We start from the raw sequence: 21,077 nt of genomic DNA on the forward strand, positions 1-21,077 counted from the left end.
TCATGGAATGACGGGGTAAGAACCTCTTCCCAGATCTCTTGTAGTGTTGGAATGAGGACATACTGGGAAGAGACTCAAGGGGTAAGTGGTTACTTCTTACAAGGGGTGGGACAGTGTAGCTGGGAGGAGTTACAATGTATTACTGTATCTCCTCAGATTACCTTACCCATTTAAAACAAGTTACAAAAAATAAAAGAGAGAATGCTTCTTTTTCTGTAGACTCCCCTTTCCAGTTAAAAGATTTGTCTTGTTTATACAAATATTTGACTTTTTTCTGAAAAATAGAAACCACATATACTTTATGCCCCTACTTTCTTCTTAAAATTTCTTTTGGAGTGTAGTTGATATACAGTGTTGTATTAGTTTCAGGTCTACACCAAAGTGAATCAGTTACACATACACATAGTTCCACACTTTTTTAGATTCTTTTCCCATATAGGCCATTACAGAATATTGAGTAGAGTTCCCTGTGCTATATAGCAGGTGTTATTAGTTATCTATTTTATTAATATATATAATAGTTCATATATGTAAATTCCAATCTTCCAATTTATCCCTTTACCCCCTGATAACCATATGTTTTCTACATCTGTAACTCTATTTCTGTTTTGTAAGCAAGTTCATTTGTAGCATTTTTAAAAATTCCACATGCAGGTGATATCATAGGGTATTTGTCTCTCTCTGACTTACTTCACTAAGTATGACAGTCTCTAGGCCCATCCATGTGGCTGCAGATGGCCTTATTTCATTCTTTTTATGGCTGAGTACTATTCCACTGTATACATCTACCACATCTTCTCCATCTGTTCCTCTGTTGATGAATATTTAGGTTGCTTCCGTGTCCTGGCTATTGTGAATAGTGGTGCTGTGAACACTGAGGTGCTTGTATCTTTTTGAATTATGGTTTTCTCCAGATATATGTCGTGAATATTTGACTGAAGATGTTGCTTTATCAAAGACTTTTTCCGTGTGTGTTGAGCTGATCATATAAAATGTTCTCCTTTTATCAGTTAATGTGGTAAAAGTACTTGAGTAGATTTTCCTACTTTTCAGGAAATACCCCATCTCGACCATGATATATTTTACTGCATTACCATACTTGGTGTGTTGAGATTTTGTTTAGAATTCTTTGTTTAGAAGTGTGCAGGACTTATAACTGTCCTCTGTTGTACTGTCCCAGTGGGCTTGGGGCCGGGTTACACACATCTCATCATCCAAGTGGGGCAGTATTACCTCCCATGTGAGACTGAGGTGGTGTGTTTCTTATGTCGTTTCTTGGCCTGGTCCTAGCTTTTGTGTAGACAGATTTTTATATTTTGATTGATTCCTTTACTAGCTACTGATCTGTTCAGCTTTCCTAGTCTTTTTAAAATAAGATTTGGTGTTATTTTTCTAAGGAGTGACCTGCATTGTTGCTATGTAACAAGTGACCCCAACACTTCCTGGCTCTCAACACTTTCCATCTCACTGTTTCCGTGGCCCAGGAATCCAGGCTCAGCTTAGCTGGCTCCTCAGGCCCACGTCTCTCATGGGCTGTGACTAGGTGTCACCGAGGCTGCAGTCTTATCTAAAGGTGAGACAGGGCAAGGGTCCTTCTTCAAGCTCATTCACGCTGTCAACAGGATTCAGGTCTTTGGCAGTTGTTCTGTCCAACCTGGCAGTTTGCCATCAGAGCAAGAGGGGCAGAGAGTGTGAGCCAGCTAGTCGAAGACTCAGTGCTGTAAACCCCATCTCGAAAGCCACCATCCACTACTTTTCTCGTATTCTTTTTGTTGAAAGCCAGTCAGTAGATCCAGCCCACACTCAAGGGTGTGAACCTTGGAGTCATCTTAGACCTCTCTACACCAGGGTCCACATCAATAACACTGTCAATTTCTTGGTAAAAAACATCTTAATATTTTCTTAATTTTTTAATCTCCATGGTATCTGACATTAAGCTCCACCTTTCATTCCTAGAATTGTTTTCATTTTTCTTTTTTCTCAATTTATCTCAGCAGAGGTTTATCTGTTTCCTTGCTGCCCACAGAGAGCTGACTCTCAGCCAACTCTCATGTCCATCACATTTTTGGTTCTCCTGTCATTAATTTATCCTTCCATTGTCATCATTTCTTTCTACTCTTTCTGGGTTTTTTTTTCCTGGTGATCTCTTTACAGGTTATTGAGTTGAAAGCTTAACTTCTTATTATTTTTGTAAGCATAGTTTCTTAATTTTCAAGCTTTATTTCTATCATAAGAATTTAAAGTTAAACGTTTCTTCCTGGTTCTGTAGCCCTGTGTCTGGTATATTTTGGAGCGTAGCAGTATGATTGTTCAACTTCCCTGGTGGCTCAGATGGTAAAGCATCTGCCTGCAGTGCAGGAGACCCGGGTTCAATCCCTGGGTCTGGAAGATCCCCTGGAGAAGGAAATGGCAACCCACTCCAGTACTCTTGCCTGGAAAATTCCATGGACAGAGGAGCCTGGTGGGCTACAGTCCATGGGGTTGCAAAGAGTCGGACACAACTGAGCAACTTCACTTTAGTATCGTTGTTCAGTTCTGGAGCATTTCTGTTGTTCAGTTGCTAAGTCATGTCTGACTCTTTGTGACCCCATGGACTGCAGCATGCAAGGCCTCCCTGTTCCTCACTATCTCCTGGAGTTTGCCCAAGTTCATGTCCATTGAATTGGTAATGCTATCAACCATCTCATCCCCTGCCACCCTCTTCTCTTCTTTTGAGCATTTAAATATTTGTTATTACTCTTCTGTGACCCATGAACTATAGGGAAGGTACTTTTATTTTCTAAGGGCATGGGGATTTTAGGTTATATGTTTATTATTGTATATAATTATTATATACAATTATTATTGTATATATATAATATACATATATATGTATATTATATATAATATATTATAAATATATTATATATAATAATATATTATTGTATATACAATTATATACAATAATTATATACAATTGTTATTGTATACAAGCTCAGAAGGCTTGTGGGCAGAGGGCACAGACGAGGATTATACCGTGTCACCTCCTACTGTCTCCAGGGGACATCTGGTGGTCCCTCTGCCCTTCCTGTGTGAGTGATGTTCCCTCTCCACTGTGTTTGTGGCCCCTTTTACATCCAGTGTTCTCTGTTCTCATGGTGGCATCTCTAGCGTGGGTTTCTTCTTATTTATCCTGCTTTGGAGTCAACGTGCTTCCTGAGGATAAAGTTTTATGTCTCTCGGGAATTCTGGAAAAATTTCAGCCATTCTTCTGTTGACTTTTGCTTCAATTTACCTTATGCTTGACTTTCTCACACCGTTTTCCAAGTCTCATACTCTTGCTCATGTTTGTCTTTTAGTCTTTTTTTTTTTATCACCATGTTCTGGGTGAATTCCTCCACTTTCCCCTCTAGTTTTCCAGCTGCATCTTCATCTCTGTCTAATCTGCTACTTAACCTGCACATTAAGCTCTTCATTTCAGTGATTCTGTTTTTCATTCCTTTTTAAAAAAAAATATCTTATTTTTATTAATTGATTTATTTGGTTGCACCGGCTCTTTGTTGCCACATGTGGGATCTTCAGTTGCAGCAAGCAGTATATAGTTCCCTGACCAAGGATCGAATCTGGGCCCCTTGCATTGGGAGCACAGTGTCTTAACCACTGGACCACCAGGGAAGTCCCTGTTTCTCATTCTTAAATGTCCTCGGTAGTTTTTTCCAAACCTGTGTCTTCTCTTGCTTGGTGCTCTTTTCTTTGCACTTATTCCAAGTTCGTCTTTTATTTCTAAGCATACTTATTTTATATGTGCACTCAGTTTCATCCAACCCTTTGCAGGCCCACCAGGCTTCTCTGTCCATGGGATTTCCCAAAGAATACTGGAGTAGGTTGCCATTTCCTCCTTCAGGGAACCTTCCCAACCCAGGGATCAAACCCAGGTCTTCTGCATTGCAGGCAAATTCTTTTTGACTAGTGCCACCTGGGAAGCCCTACTTATTTTATACACTGCAAAGAATAATGCCAGCATAATAAAAACACCCAAAATAATACTGAAGTCTAAATTTCTTGAGCATTTGCTTTGCTGCCTCTCACTCCCTGAAGCCCAGTTCTCATGTGCTTTGTACCCTGGGCTGTGATCTTGTGTTCAGGAGACTTAGTCTCCCTGGAGGGGCTCTGCTTCTCCCAGTAGGGCTGATCTGGAAATAAACCATTACAGGCTTATTTCCTGGACTCATAAGAGGGGACTTCTGCAGGTGTCATTGACAAAGAAGGAACTTGATCCCCCAAACAAAACTCAGCTTGAAGAGATTGCCAAGGTGAACCTACACAAATCCTGGTGAATAAAGCAATTGTGGAAGTTAAAGAAGACTATGGTGCAAGTAGCCCTGAGTGACTCAGCTAACCTGGGGGGAGTTTTGTCCTGGCCTAGGACTGCCTCATCAGGGACAAGAGCAGTGTCCAGGATGCGGAAACTCGGAGGCCCTCCCTCCCTGCACATCTCCATTAAGCACTTTATTCAGTTTGGGATACAGTTGCAAAACGTGACTCTGATTTTGTCCTCAATAAACTTAACTTCCCATTGACTTCTCTGTTGTCCATGCAACGGAGGTGGTGTCTGTTTTTTTAGAACAGGCAGACCATCCAGACAACGTTTTTGGTAGCTGAAAACTGCCATACCTCTGCCGTGCGTGGTATATATCAGTAGAGGTAAAAGAGCGTGATTTTTTAAAGGGGTTTAGTACATCTCACATGTCAGATTTCAAAGCTGTTAATAGAAATTAAATGTGAATGGAAAGACTGTCAGGCACTTGGAATGTTGTTGTCTTATTGGGGGGGCGGGGTCTGCCTGAGTTCATGTCTGCTGTGGGCCTCTAAGACTCCCTTGTGTTTTAATTACCTGTGAGGCTGTGACCCCAGCTCACTGTCCTCTCAGCTCTGCTTCCTAAACCCTGAGCCCACAGGGTCCTCTGCAGCCTGTGTGTCCCCAGACCAGGCACCCCGACCTCAGCTGTCCTCTCCTGTCCATCCCTCCCATACCGTGAACATGCCTCCTATGGTGATGTGTCCAGGCCAGGCCCTGCCCCACCCACAATCCCCTCCTCCATGTTGCTCATCACCCCCTGCCCCACCTAAGACCACCTCCAGTCCTGCTCCCATCAGATTCCTTCCCTGTGGCCACAGAGGTTCGTCTCAGTGACCCCAGTTCTGTTCCTGTCCCTCGCCCACTCCACCCCCTCCTGATGGTGGTGATGCTCGGAGGATGCCCTCTTCTCTGCCTGGTCCTCACTGTCCCCCCCACGCCCGGTCTCAGCTTCTCCCCTGAGGCTGCGCCCCGGACCTTTGCCTGGTGGATCCTTGCTCATCCTCCAGCTGCCAGTTTGCCAGGACACCTTCCCCAGCCTGAGACCCAGCAGGGATGCACACGCATGCACACAGATGCTCACACACACGTGCGCACACACACACACACACACAAGCACACACACCACATTGTGCAGGCTCTCTTCATGGGCTGCTTTCCTCACTTCACGTTCCACTGCTGACCTTTACCATCTGCCTGCCTCATCCCTGGGTAGAGACCACAGGACTGCACTTCGTGGTGTGGACAGTGAGGTCAGCAGCCAGCCCTGGAGCTTTTTCTGTTCTCTGCGGTGAGTCCTGCGGGCACCACGCTCCTCTGGGTGGCTCGAGGAGGACGTCCTGCCTATCCCGACACTGCAGAGCCACATGGCAGACTTTACCGGGAAGAGACCACGCCTGTCTCCACTCACACCAGTAATGATGGAGAGAATAACACCATTGCGGGTGCCTGATAGTCTTTTGTTTCCACTTTATTTCTAGTTTTGAAATCCAGCAAGCAGAATCTTTGTCCCTGCTCTGCCATGAACCTTGGTGGCATCATAACCCATACTGTCCCCTGTTTGTTAACGTCCACAGTGCAAGTCGGGGCTTCCCTGGTGGCTCAATAAAGAATCTGCCTGCACTGCAGGAGACCCAGGTTCAGTCCCTGGGTCAGGAAGATCCCCTGGAGAAGGGAATAGCAGCCTACTCCAGTATTCTTGCCTGGAGAATCCCGTGGGCAGAGAAGCCTGGAGGGAGCAGTTCATGGGGCCGCAGAGTTGGACATGACTGAGCAGCTAACACACACACAAACACGCACACACACACAATGCAAGTTGGGGGCAGGTAGACTGATTTTCCCCGTGGAGGTGTGGGATGGACCACAGGCTTAAGTGGCCTCAGCTGGTGACTTCACACTTCTCAGGAGTGGCCCTCTGCTCCTCATTGCTGCCCTGGGAATCATGAGGGTTAGAAAACACCACGTGTGAAGACAGTTTGTAAAGTGGTGTCACACATGAGCACCACATGTGTGTCAGAGCAGCGATGCCTCATGAGGGGGTGATGGTGAGTCCCGGTGGGGCTGCCGGGGATGACAGCACGTGGCCAAGAGACCCAGGGCCGTGAGCTGTGTGGGGAGTACAGAGATGGACACAGCTGAGCTCCACGCCAGCTCATCCCCAGACCAGCGCACGCACCCTTGGGTGGCTGACAAGGGTCTCAACCACCTCTCACCCGACGCTTGTCCCCTCTGCCCCTCAGGTGCCAAGCAAGAGGCTGGTGGGTCTTGTTTCTGCAGAAGCCACATCCTGCTGTGTTCGGCCCTTTTCTGGAACATGGGAGAGGCTGCTGCCCACCAGCCTGTGGCCAGCCCGGGTGCTGATCTGTCCATCTCAAAAGTGGCTTCCGTGCCAGCTTGACAACCCCCCTCACCCTGGTGCTGGATCTTTTCAGGGCTCAGCACATCGCAAGGAGCTCTGTTTCCATCTAAAGCACCCCTGAGGGCATCAGAGGTGCTGGCAACCTGCCCCAGGGAGGCATCTGCCAGCTGTGCACCCAGAGCGGACAGGGCGCCCCGTCCATCTGTCCTTGTGCAGCTCCGAGGCTGCTCCTCAGGGTGCGAAGCTGTGTTTGTGAGTCTTGGGGAGAAGACCAAGCAGGGGCTTTGCAGGGACCCCCAACTGTTTAAGCCACGAGTTCAGTCTCTGAGCCCCAAGGGAAGCCCAAGAACACTGGAGTGGGTAGCCTATCCCTTCTCCGGTGGATCTTCCTGACCCGGGGTCACCTGCATTGCAGGTGGGTTCTTTACCAACTGAGTTATCTATGCCATGGGCTCAGTTTTTGGTTTTGGGTGAACTGGGCCTGTCCCGCTTTGTTCTCAGGGACTCTAGTGGGCTCAGAAGGGATCATCTCCCTGTCTCAGCAGTTTCATTTATTGCTGTGTGTGTGTGTGTGTCTGTCTGTGTGTGAGACACACACACCTGTGGCCGGGCTGAGCTCTGGGGCATCCAGGGCTGACCTGAGTGCTGGCCTGGCCTGGATCTGCAGTGGCTGCTTGTACATTTTGACTCTCTGGTCCCTCCCCCGCCTCCCCTGTGCCCCTCAACAATTGGCTAACAGTGATGCTGTGTTTCCTTCACAAACATAACCTTCAGCCCCAGAGACCTTGTTGGAATGGGAGCTCTGGTCTCCAGATCAAGGATTTGTCCTGACCCAGTTCTGGGCGTGGAAGCAGGACTGGGGTCTGGACAGTGTCCCTCGGCGCCCCCGCCGCGGGGCCCGCACGGGGTGGGGCTCAGACCCGGGCAGGAGCTTCCAGTGTCCGGACAGCACGCTGACACGCAGCCGCTCTCACTCTCCGCTGCGCTCAGGTTCCAAGTGTGAACTTGGAGTTCACACTTGGTTCTCGAGTGAACGCTCTCAGTTAAATGTCTCTTCCACTTGCAGTGGCCAGTTTCTCACACAAGCCAATTTGAGAAGGCTCCAACCAGACCCGCCTGGGGCTGCCGGGCCTCTGCGAGGGTGGTGGTCCCCCCAGGTGAGGGCACGGGCAGGGGCCCTGGTGTCCAGGGTTCCCGGGGTGGCTCGAGACTGATGCTTCAGGGGTTTACAGATTATAGTGCGCTTTCGGTTTTCTGTAGCTCCTTCAGTATTTGGTGGTCAGTTGTTGTTCCTAGGAATCTGTCCCATTAGCTGTGTTTGCACATCTGTTGCTCCGAATCTGCTCCTGATTCCCTCTGGAAAAACCCTGCAGCATCTGCTTGTGCCTCCCCCTCCCTCCTGACGCTATCCACACCGTCTCTCACTGTGTCCTGATTCTCCTGCCAAAACACGGCCAATTTTACCCATGAAAAGTAAAATCTTTCAAAGACCCACTTTTGTGGGTTTCTGCCTATTTTTGATTTTGTTAATTTCCGCTTTCTAAGTTATTTCCTTCTTTTCTCTTAATTTACTTGGTTTTTCTAACATGTTTTATGTCATTTATTTTCAGCATTCTGAAAATTTCTCCCCCACACTAAAGTATAACCTTTGACCCCTTTAAGAACTTTTAACTGCAGCCTAAATTTGCAAAATGACATGTTTTTGCCACTATTTCATTCAACAGATTTTTCTAGTATAGTATCGTAATTGACTTTTTGGTTGTTAATAACTTTTTTAAATTAATTTTTGTTGGAGGTCAGTTGCTTTACAATGTTTGTATTAGTTTCTGCTATACAGCCAAGTGAACCAGTTATTCATACACATACATCCCCTCTTCTGGGTTTCCTTCCCATTCAGGTTCCCACAGAGCACTGAGGAGAGTTCCCAGCACCGAACAGCAGGTTCTCTTAGTTATCTGTTTTATACATAATATCAATAGTGTATGTACATCAACCCCAATCTCCCAATTCATCCCACCCCCTCTCTCCCTCCTTGGTATCTATACATCCGTGTGCAACCATTCTCTACATCTGCATCTCTATTTCTGCTTTGCAAAAAAGATCATCAGTATCATTTTTCTAAATTCCAAAAGCGCTATGATACAATGTTTTTCTCTTTCTGACTTCCTTCACTCTGACAGTCCCTAGGTCCACCCACGTCTCTGCAGGTTGTACAGTTCTGTTCCTTTTTGTGGCTAAGATCCCATCATGTATCGCACCACATCTGCTTCATCCATTCTTCTGTTGATGGACTGTTTTAAGTGTGTGAGAATTTTTCCCAGTGTCTTTTTTGTTGCCTTTTTCTTTTGCATCAGTAAATTTTGGTCGAAGAATATACCCTGATTGATGCCTGTCTTTTGAAATCTGTTAAGACCTGTTTTATGGCTAGCATTATGGTCACATTTTAGAAATGCTCTGTGCATCTTTGAAAAGACTGTATTCTGTGGTTGGTGAGATTAGTTTTAAACCTTCTATATTAGGTCTTGGCAAAAGTATAGCCCGTAGGCTTAATCTGGCTTGCCTGTTTCTAGAAGTAAATTCTTTTTTTCTTTTAACTTTTATTTTTTGGTCATGCCACATGACCTGGTTCCCTAATTACCAGGAATCAAACCTGCGGCCTCTGCAATGGAAGCACAGAGTCTCAACTACTGGATTTACAGGGCAGTCCCTAGAGATAAATTCATATGGGATCACATCCACACCCATTGGTTTATGTATTGCTGTGGCTATTTTGCACTATGACTTGGTTGAGTAGCTTCAATAGAGACCATTTGCCCTGAAAAATCTAAAATATTTACTCTTTGGCCCTTTCCAGAAAATGTTTGCCAACTCTTATAGCTTCAGTCACTTATTTTATCTTTTTTATCAAATACAGAGAGATGGTCTGTTAGAATCTTCAGTTATCACTGTGGATTTGCCTATGAATTCTTGTATTTCTGTCAGTTTTTGTTTTATATGTTTGGAGCTGTGTTATTAGTGACACAGTTTAAACTTGTGGTATCTTCTTCATGCATGACATGTCTGTCATATGAAGTAATCGTCTGTCTTCACTAGTGTGTCTTGCCTGTAAGTCAGCTTTGTCTGAGATTTGTGTAGCTGAACCTCTGGGTAATATTTGCCTTGTGTACTCCTTCTGTTCTTTTATTTTTAACTCTTTTTCATTTTTAAGTCTTAGATGTACCTTGTAAACATATATATTTGGGTCAGCCAGAAAGTTCATTTGGGTTTTCAACTTTCTGGCCAACCCAATATAATTAAAGTGGTTTTTTTTTTAACATGGTATTTTAAATTGAAGTTTGATATTCTTTTTTAAAAATTTTGACAATTAAGAATTTTTTAACCAGAGCCTTTGTAAATGGAAGTACAGATAGATTTGAGTTTAAATCTATCATCTTATATTTTACTCTTTTATCTGTGCTATGTTCCTGTTTTCTTTCCTCCTCTTTTCTTTTTTGAGTTGATTATTGATCCTTTCTTTTTTTTTTTTTTTAACCTCTACCACTAGGAAGTTACAGACTTTTTCTGCACCTTTGACAGTTTTCCAGAAATTACAACATTCTTACTTATCAAACATCTAAAACTAACTTGTACTTTACTCTTGGGAGGGACCCAAGGACCTGAGATCACCCCACTACCCCTTCCGAATGTTATTGTATATTTAACTTTTTTAACCCACTAGACTTTGCTGCTGTATCCTCAGTATTAGTCTTGTTCAGATTTGCAGACGTACCTGCGTCTTTCTTTGCTCTTTATTCTTTTTGCATCTCTCACGTTCCATCTGAGCTCACTTCTTCCTGCTCAAGTGTACATGCATTAGAAATTCCTTTCATTAGGCTCTGAGGTGGCAAGCTTTCCCCACTTTTGTTTGGGTTTCCCTGCTGCTCTGGAGATGGGCTTGCCTGTTGTGGAATCCGGGTTGGCTGTTGGGTCCTTTCAGTATGACATTGTGTGCTGGCCTCTGACTGTCCTTTGTTTGCTAGCAAACCATTGTCAGACTATCTCTCCTTTGCAGGTAATCTGATTTTCTTCTCTGGCTTTTAACATCAAAATGAAAAGTCTTTGTGCTTCAAAGGATGCCATCAAGAAAGTGAAAAGACATGATGAGAAAAAATATGCAAATAACTTATCTGACTAGGGGCTTGTACTAGAAGATAGAAAGAGATCTGACGAGGCTGTTTGGCCAGTACCTGAGTGCCAGTGATGCTCTCGAGAAGGGACAGTGAGTGGGGAGGTCCTGCCACCTGCTGCTGGTTCTGACCGCATCCTCCTGCCTGTGCTGTCACCCCACCTGGACCACCCCTCCATCCGCCTGTGTGCAGGAGAATCACTGGTCATCTCTCCAGATGTCATGAGCATCACCATTCTATACAGCTGCAGCCTCTGCCTCCGATATGATCAGTGCCTCTCAGCTAAGGGCAGTGGTGCCCACTTGGATGAGTGAGAAATGAAATGAAAATGCAGGATCCCAACATCCACTTCTAGCCATGATGGGGTGACCTGGACCAGATCTCACATCCTGGGTTAAACAGCAGGAAAACCCAAACAGAAGCACGGAAAAACCATGGAAAACCAAGCAGAAGCAGGAAAAACCAAACTCTGCATGGCAGGAGTGCTGGACAGTGACCCCACAGGAGGGGCGCCCCTTCAGCTCTTCCCCTGCAGCTGCCAGCTGAGCACAGGGAGGGCGGTGGAGGTGGAGCCTGGCGACCAGGGCTCCAGGCAGGCTGGACTCTGGGGGAGATGCCGGAGAGGATAGGAGTGCATGAACCAGGAGCTCTAGGGAGCTGAGCACAGAACCCCCACCCGCACTTAGACCGTGTTGACCATCGCACATGTGGGAGATGCCCCCAAGGTCAGGGAACCTAGAAGAGCATGGGTATCACTGTTTCCTCAGTTCACATGCGCTGTGAGTGAAGTTGCATCCTCAGCAGCCAAGTAGAAAGACCTCACAGTTCAGAGGGCATTGAGCAGGGTCCTCAAAGGCCATAGTCTCCTCCCCAGAAGTGAGCCTGCTCAGGACCCATAGATACAAAGCTTGAAGGGAGCCTGGAGAGAGTTGAACAACTCTTGAGTAAGTTAATGACATCCACTAATGAGGCCTGACAGTATTTGAGGGACAACAACAACCTCACCCCCCAACATGCCATGTTCACAGTGTCCAGGAACCAGGCAGAAATTATTCATCATGCAAACAGGTGGGAAAATGTAACCCAGAAGTTGAGAAAAATCAATTAGAAACAGATCCAGGTGGATCCACACTATCCAGATGGTAGAATTAGGATAGAAGGATGTTAAAAATGTCTGTTATAAATATGGCCCATGTGTTCAATGACACAGAGAAACTATGCACAAGGTGAGGAGAAAATGAATGGTGTAAAAAAAGAACCAAGTCTTCCAGAAAGGAAAGCCCCGCACTGGATGGGTTCACAGTGGGTCAAACGCTGCAGACACAAGATCAGTATTCTTGAAGACGTAGCACCAGAAAGTTTCTAAAATGAAACACAGGAAAGAGGCAGAAAAAAAGCAACATCATCAGTGTAACCATAAAGAGGGATAATAAATAGGAAATTGAAATGGATATGTGATGGAAAATATTTGAAAAAAAATGGCTAAAATTTTGCAAATTTGGTGAAAACTGATTTTCAAGAAGATCAATAAATCCCAAGCAGAGGAAAACTATGCACTCCAGTATTCTTGCCTGGAGAATCTGATGGACAGAGGAGCCTGGCAGGCTACTGTCCTTGGGGCCGCAAAGAGTTGGACATGACTGAAGCAACTTCAGTCAGTCAATCAGTCAGTTCAGTCGCTCAGTCGTGTCCGACTCTTTGCTACCCCATGAATCGCAGCATGCCAGGCCTCCCTGTCCATCACCAACTCCCAGAGTTTACTCAAACTCATGCGTATCGTGTTGGTGATGCCATCCAGCCATCTCATCCTCTGTCGTCCCCTTCTCCTCCTGACCCCAATCCCTCCCAGCATCAGGTTCTTGTCCAATGAGTCAACTCTTCACATGAGGTGGCCAAAGTACTGGAGTTTCAGCTTCAGCATCAGTCCTTCCAATGAACACCCAAGACTAATCTCCGTCAGGATGGATTGGTTGGATCTCCTTGCAGTCCAAGGGACTTTCAAGAGTCTTCTCCAACACCACAGTTCAAAAGCATCCATTTTTCGGCGCTCAGCTTTCTTCACAGTCCAGCTCTCACATCCATATATGACCACTGGAAAAACCATAGCCTTGACCAGACGGACCTTTGTTGGCAAAGTAATGTCTCTGCTTTTTAATATGCTATCTAGATTGGTCATAACTTTCCTTCCAAGGAGCAAGCATCTTTTAATTTCATGCCTGCAGTCACCACTTGCAGTGATTTTGGAGCCCCCAAAAATAAAGTCAGCCACTGTTCCCACTGTCTCCCCATCTATTTCCCATGAAGTGACTTAGCATAAAACAAAATTCTGACACGTGCTACGACATGAATGAACCTTGAGGACAGGATGCTCCATGACATAAATCAGACACAAAAGATCAACACTTGAGTGATCCACTTATGTGAGGTCCCTAGAGGAGTCAAGTCCCAGAGACAGAGGCAGGGAGGGGGAGGGGAGTGAGTGAGTGATGGGGCAGAGGTTCAGTGTGGAAAGATGGACAAGGTCTGTGAATGGATGGTGATGACGGCAGCTCAACGGTGTGAATGCTCTTAAGGCCACCAAGCTGGACACGGCAAAATGATTTAAATGGTGACTCTTACCTGTAGTTTAAAAGTTTAAAACAAACACACGAAAATAAGGACTAAGCTTAGCCAGTAGGCCTGGTTTCAGCTTCCTTGATCAGAAGTTAAACCGTACTATAGGAGGGCTCGGCTGACCTAGAGATGAGCCCTGCAGGGTTAGTGGGTTTGGAGGCAGGTGAGAGCTGCTGAGGTCAGCACGATCATTGTCCTAGGAGCCGGAGCCTCATTGCCCAGAGGCCAGAGACCTGCAGGCTGCTCTGATCCTCTTCCGAGGCAGGAGACAGCCCACCTTCGGCTGCTCCTGCCAGCCCTCCAGGGAGGTTGAAATTGCTCTGCAGCCCTTCCTGGGGTGTGCCCTCTCTGTCTCTCTGGGTATGTTCATTTACAGGCCATCTGTCAGGCCTCCTTAGAAGGCAGAGGGCGGTAGCAGCTCTCGGAAAGGCCCCGCGAGGCTGTGTCCCTGGTGTTTGTCTCAGTTAGCGGACTGTTCAGTTCATCAGGAAATCAGGTTCATTCATAACCGTCCGCCTCCCTGACACGTAGACTTTTTTTATTTCAAGGTAACGGCATGTAGTTCTCTCACTGGGTATTTTTCCAGTCCTGCCTAACTGCACCATGTTGTGTCTTTCACTCTCAGGCCTGGAAGTTAGAAACCTCCGAGGACGATTCTCGCGCTGACCCTGCTGACCCTGGGCCCCGGTGAGTCCGGAGAGGGAGGTGCCTGATGCTTTAGCCGTGTGTGTGTGCACATGTGCGGTTGTGAGTGTGTGTGTGTGTGTGTGTGTGTGTGTGTGTGTGTTCATTTCTCGCCCCTGGAGCAGTCCCAACCAGGCAGGGACCCACCCCAGTCCTCTGGACCTGGCTCCGTTGGCAGACACAGAAGTTCCTCTCTTGGAGAGCCAGGCTCGTGGGCTCAGCCTCAGTGACACTGAAGGGATTGAGTGGGCACAGTTGGGCCTTAACGCATCGCTGGTTGACTTTCCTAAAGGGGTCCCGCAGGGCTGTGGGGGCACCTCGAGCCTTCCGATCCGTGAAGCACTTTGCTCTGTGTTCGGCAGCCGTGTGTTGTCAGCGCTGCTTTGTTTCTGGAGGAGAGTGGCCAAAGGCACCGGTCATCAGTCAGGCCTTTCCCAGAAGGACAGAGCTGGGGAGGTCAGAGATGGAAGTCAGTTTGGTCTCCCTCTTTCTGGGTACGGGGCCTCAAGTTCTGTAGCCACTGAGGGCTGGGAACAGGAGTCTGAAGAGGAGCAGCTAGTCAGAGACTCTGTGCTCTTCAGCTACTGGACAATTCCCAGGTCAGACTGAGAGCCAAGCACTCAACAAGATTAACTCAACGTTTACAAAAAGAAACGACTTTCAGTTATCTGTATACAACTTATCAGTTTTTAGAGACACGAAAGATATAGCAACCCCCCCACCCCCCAACCCAAAATAAGCTAGTAGTCATCAGTATTGAAAGTTAAAGCAAAATTGTTTGTTTATGACTTGAACTGGCACCTCTCAAAGGATGCCTAAATGTCTAATAATAATAAACATCTGAAAAGATGTGCGACTTAGTCATCAGAGAAATGGAAGTTACAGACCACAGTGTGCTGGCATGATGAGTGGAGAGAGGAGGCAGGTGGACAAGGGTAGTAGCAAGGGGCTCATCAGTCACTCTTACCTCTGTTTTTCTGCAAGTCAGCTCCTAGCTGAGCACTTAACCCCTCATCATTCAATTCTCTTCCCATCTGTGGACAGCGAGTCTTACCTGTGTTTTTCTGAGGAGGACACAGGCTCATGATGATCCCTTTGCCCTGAGGGCAGGTGTGTGTGGTCCTGTCCCTGCTGCTCCTACCCCCATGCCCTGGTGGACTCTGGTGCTGGCCATGCCATCCTGCCCCAGCCCTGCAGGAGACCAGGAGCACGCTCAGACCTTGGCTGCGTGGGTTCTCGGGCCCTGGGGCCTGAGTGCTCCTGAGAAGCACTCCTGCTGCCACACGGCCCCAGGCACAATGATGGTCACTGGCTCTGCGCCCCACTCTCCCACCGATGAATGGTAAAACAGACAAAGCATCTCTCCTACGTAGCTCACTGCAATTTTAGCTCATACAAGTTTTCCATTAGCTTTTCCTAGAAGGTTTATGGTGATTAGAAGGTTTTCTGTAGTCTTTCTTAGGTACTGATGCTGAAACAATGCCGTTCCCTGCCCACTCCCATGGCCCACATGGACTCAGAACTCAGTCTGGGATGGGGGTGGGGAGCTTGGGGTGCAGAGGGAGGGGCTGCGAGGGCAGATAAGTTGGGAGGCCCCCCCACTCGGCCATGTTTGGGGACGGGTCCTCTTTGTTCTAAAGGTGACACGAGGGGACTCGCAAAGGGCTCAGACTTTGACCAGCCAAGTTGTGTCTGGAGGAGGCTGGTGTCCTGCAGGGCAAGCTTTTTCCCTTAAACACAATCTTATCCGGGTTCAGCCAAATTGATTAGGGCGTAATGGTTGCAAAGACAGAAGATTGGAGCTTTGTAAGCCAGCAGGTAATTTTTTGTTAATATTTACATTTTAATTAAGGAAGTGATGTATGCTTGTGAAAATTAAACACAGAACCAAACCTAATAAGTAATCAAAATTTCATTCTTTCCTCCATCCCAAATCCCACACTCTTTTTCTGGAGGGAACTGCCACTATAAGTGGTTTGTGGTTTATCCTTCCAGAACTTGTCAGAATACACATGAGAACATTCATGCAGTTTCTGAAAATGTTTATGTGTCATGACGTCTGTCTGTGGAACTTGATTTTAACCTGCTTGGGATCTTTTAGCACACACAGACCTACCTCGTTTAAAAAGACGTAGCTTCCTCTTTTATGTATGTTCTAAAGAGCATGATTGGACATATGTATATGTACAAACATGTACACACATGCATACACGCACACACAAGCTTTGTAAGAAGTCTGGCTGATAATTCCAGAGCACAGTACCTGGTTCTGATTTTCAGTTTCTTAGAAACAGAGTGTGCTTTCAAGACTTGAGATATGGGTGTCTTCTCAGAAAGTGTGACTGGCATGCTCATCCTCCTGTTTGGGGGCTGGGTGGAGGGGGTCGGGTGAGCGCAGTGGAGACGATTGGCAGAGAGCAAGGCTCAGCCTCTCAGACACCGTGTCAGCGTGAGCGGCCCTGCCGGGCCCAGGCCGCCCCCCTGCTGGGAGGTAGACTTTGCCCCCTGCCCGTGTAGAGCCTCTGGCTGGTGCTGGTTGTAGGGTGGGGGTGGGGGTAGGCTACACAAGAACAGTGGCCTAGGCCGGATTCCCTTTCTACCCAGGAGCGTCTGTTTTCTGGAACATTCCACACTGTGTTCCTCTCGTTGGGACACACGTAGGTATGTGCACATGTGGTTACGTTCATCTTATCGCCTGGTCACCAGAGTTCAGTAACAGAGCCGTGTCCTTCAAGCACAAAAAGAGCAAGCACAGCAGAGGCGCGAGCAGGCGGGGGCCTCGATCTGGCTCTGCTCGGCCACGAGGCCCGTGTCCCCAAGGCGTCGTCTCCCTGACGGCCCCTTGTCTCCTGGTGAACAGGGCCGAGGCTGGAGAGTCTCTGGAGCCGTCACGGAGCCTGAGCACCCGCGTGGCTCACTCTGCTCCAAGGGGTCTGGCTACCCCAGGGACAGGTGTCTGGTCTGGAGCCGCCTTCCCACATCGGTTCCGGCCTGCCTGAAGTGGTCTCCTGCAGGCTTGCACGTTAATTTACATCCATAAGCATGTCCGTGGAAGCACAGGGACCCCAGGGCCGAGGCAGGTGGATGCTAGAAAGAGGCTGGTCTGTGCGTGCCCGTCGCGTCGTCCGTGTGTGGCCCCTTCTCGGCTTCAGCGCCCGTTTGCTGCCCTCCTGGCCCCCTGGAAAGGTGGGCTTCTCTCAAGGGAACCACTGGCTGGGAGGGGACCCGGGAGGAGGGAGGCCCTGCCCAGCTGCCCACCTGCACCCTCGCTATCACTGATAACTTGCCTTCAGAGCTTCTTGGATTTTGTAGACAATCATATCACATATGGGTTATGATTGTCTAAAAAGAAGGAGAGCTGGTTTCCTTCTTTTTCACCCTGATTTCTGTTATTTCTTTCCTTGTCTCATCACAGAGGCTGCAGTGAGCTCTCTGGGGATTAGGGGCCTCAAGGGTGGATGTCCCTGAACAGTCATGGATGGCGCTGAGTGTCATCAGCTGCTTTTCCTGAATCTCATGACATAATCATGTTTTCTTCTTTTTTAGTCTCTATCGACAATTATTAGATCAATTGAATTTCTATGGTAGATCATTCCTGTGTCCTACCTTAAACCAAATTTGGTCATGATGTTTTGTTTTCATTAACTATGTGATGAAATCAGTTTGCTAAGATATATTTATTGCATATGTCCAGTCTGTGTTCACACATCTGATTGATCTGTTAAGTAACAGGCCATGGATGGAGGAGCCTGGTAGGCTACAGTCCATGAGGTTGCAGAGTCTGACACAGCTTAGCAACAACAACAGCAAACCATCAAACCATCCTTGCATTCGTGGAGCAGACCCCACTTGGTCCTGCCGTATTGTCTTTTTAGTGTGCTGTTAGAGTCTGTTTGCTAATTTTTAAAGGAAGTTTTGTATTTATTTTCATAAGTAAAGAGTAATGGTTCTCAAAGCTTTGGTCTCTTTACACTCTTAAAAAACTCTTGAGAACTGTATAAAGCTTTTGCTTTTGTGAGTTATAACTTCCATTGTTCTCAGCTGAGGGTGGTCCTTCCTCTACACAGGGGTACATTTGGTGATGTCAGGAGAGGTTTTTGGTTGACACAGCTGATGTGTTGGGTGTTTCTATGGGTGTCTAGTGGGTAGAGGGCAGATGTCCTGTGATGCATAGAACAGCCCCACAGCAGCCCCATGACAGAGGTCCCAAATGTCAACATGCCACAGTAGCACAGAACATTTAAAAACTTTATTTAATGATTCACTTAAAAGAGCAGCAATAAACCCCTTACATGTTAACATAAAGAATAGTTTTTAACAAAAAACTATATTTGAGCAAACTCCAGGAGATAGTGAAGGACAAAGAAACCTGGTCTGTGGAGTCGCAAAGAGTTGGACACTGAAAAACAGCAACAACATTTTCCAAAACTGAAAAAAAATATGAGAGAGATATTGTTTTATGTATTCCTTGTTGTTGGTGTTGTTCAGTCACTAAGTTGTATCTGACTCTTTGTAACCCCGTGGACTGCAACACGCCAGGCTCCTGTGTCCTCTACTATCTCCTGGAGTTTGCTCAAACTCATGTCCATTGAGTTGGTGATGCAATCCAGCCATCTTGTCCTCTGTTGGCCCTTTCTCCTCCTGCCCTCAATCTTTCCCAGCATCAGGGTCTTTCCAGTGAGTCAGCTCTTTGCATCAGGTGGCCAAAGTATTGGAGCTTCTGCGTCAATCCTTCTAATGAATATTTAGGGTTGATTTCCTTTAGGATTGACTGGTTTGATCTCCTTGCAGTACAGGGAACTCTCATGAGTTTTCTCCAGCACCACAATTTGAATGCATCAATTCTTCAGCACTCAGCCATCTTTATGATCCAACTCTCACATCCATACGTGACTACTGGAAAACCATAACTTTGACTATATGGACTTTTGTTGGCAAAGCAATATCTCTGCTTTCTAATATGCTGTCTAGGTTTGTCATAGTTTTCCTTCCAAGGAGCAAGGGTCTTCTAATTTCATGGCTGCAGTGACTGTTCACAGTGATTTTGGAGCGCAATAAAATAAAATCTTGTCACTGCTTCCACTTTTTCCCCTTCTCTTTGCCATGAAGTGATGGGACTGGATGCCATGATCTTTGTTTTTTGAATATTGCATTTAAAGCCAGTTTTCTTCACTCTCTTCTTTCACTTTCATCAAGAGGCTCTTTAGTCCCTCTTCAGTTTCTGCCATTAGAGTGGTATTATCTACATATCTTAAGTTGATATTTCCCCCAGCAATCTTGATTCTAGCTTGGGATTCATCCAGCCTGGCATTTCACATGATGTACTCTGCATAGAAGTTAGATAAGCAGGGTGACAACATACAGCCTTGATGTACTCCTTTCCCAATTTTGAACCAGTCCATTGTAACATGTCTGGTTCTAAGTGTTGCTTCTTGACCTGCATACAGGTTTCTCAGGAGACAAGTAAAGGGAAGTTGTTCAGTTGTGTATATGACCCCATGGACTGTAGCCTGCCAGTCTCCTCCCATGGGATTTTCCAGACAAGAATACTAGAGTGGGTTGCCATTTCCTTCTCCAGGGGATCTTCTGTACCCAGGGATCAAACCCAAGTTACCCACATTGCAGACAGACTCTTTACAGTCTGAGCCACCAGGAAAGCCCCTTTCCTTTAAAATTTTTCTACAGTTGTTATGATCCACACAATCAGAGGCTTTAGCACAATTAATGAAGCAGAAGTAGATGGTTTTTCTGGAATTCTCTTGCTTTTTTGATGATCCAACAGATGTTGGCAATTTGATCTCTGGTTTCTCTGCCTTTTCTAAATCCAGCTTGAACATCTGAAAGTTCTTGTTTCTCATTCTATTGAAGCCTGGCATGGAGAATTTTGAGTATTACTTTGCTAGCATGTGAAATGAGTACAATTATATGGTAACTTGAACATTCTTTGGCATTGCCCTTCTTTAAGACTAGAATGAAAACTGACCTTTTCCAGTCCTGTAGCTACTGCTGAGTTTTCCAAATTTGCTGGCATATTGAGTGCAACACTTTCACAGCATCATCTTTTAGGATTTAAAATAGCTCAGCCGAAATTCTATCACCTCCACTAGCTTTGTTCATAGTGTTGGTTCCTAAGGCCCACTTGACTTCGCACTTCAGGATGTCTGGCTCTAGGTGCGTGATCACACCATTGTGGTTATTTGGGTCATTAAGACCTTTTTTTATAGTTCTTCTGTGTATTTTTTGCCACCTCTTCTTAACCTCTTCTGCTTCTGTGTCCTTACCGTTCCTGTCCTTTAGTAGGCCTGTCCTTGCATGAAATGTTCCCTTGTTACCTCCAGTTTTCTTGAAGAGATCTCTAGTCTTTCCCAATGCTATTGTTTTCTTCTTTTCGGCATTGTTCTTTGAAGATGGCCTTTTTATCTCTCCTTGCTATTCTCTGGAACTCTACGTTCAGTTGGGTATACCTTTCTCTTTCTCCTTTGCCTTTTGCTTCTCTTCTTTCCTCAGCTATTTGTAAATTTATATTCCTACAATGTAATAAATCTCTCAAACATATGACCCAATAGGAGACCCCTGAAGTGTCTGCAGATGTTGAAGGACAGGGAGACCTGGCGTGCTGCTCTCCATGGAGTCGCAGAGAGTCAGACAGGACTGAGCAACCGGACTACCTGCCTCTGCGTTCAGTTTGCTTTACTGGGCGGCTTGGTGGAGCTAGTGATGAAAACTCCGCTTTACCAAGGATGTGCTTGGAAAACAGACGAGTCTGACCCCACGACAGGGTCTTAGGGTCCCCTGGGCTTCCCAGATCACTCCTGAGAACCGTTGGTTTAGACAGATTCCCTTTTTCTGTGTTCATCTTCACATTGTGAATTCAGGGTCACACTTCCTTCATAAAAAGGCACTTGGAAATTTCCTTCCT

General features: G+C 46.4%; 1 protein-coding gene across 3 annotated transcripts in view; it reads left to right on the forward strand.

The window, feature by feature from the left end:
* Positions 1 to 21,077, forward strand: part of AGPAT3 (1-acylglycerol-3-phosphate O-acyltransferase 3) — an 86,787-nt gene that overhangs the window by 8,579 nt on the left and 57,131 nt on the right. For 2 of the 3 annotated variants that reach the window (XM_065943640.1, XM_065943639.1), the window contains exon 2: positions 14,100 to 14,161. The exons of the other annotated variant lie outside the window; for it this stretch is intronic. The gene's annotated coding sequence lies outside the window, so the exon portion shown is untranslated. The remainder of the gene's footprint in view (positions 1 to 14,099; positions 14,162 to 21,077) is intronic. 3 annotated transcript variants of the gene reach the window in all.

This window comes from Muntiacus reevesi, chromosome 8 (genome assembly GCF_963930625.1).
Source record: "Muntiacus reevesi chromosome 8, mMunRee1.1, whole genome shotgun sequence".
NCBI lineage: Eukaryota > Metazoa > Chordata > Mammalia > Artiodactyla > Cervidae > Muntiacus > Muntiacus reevesi.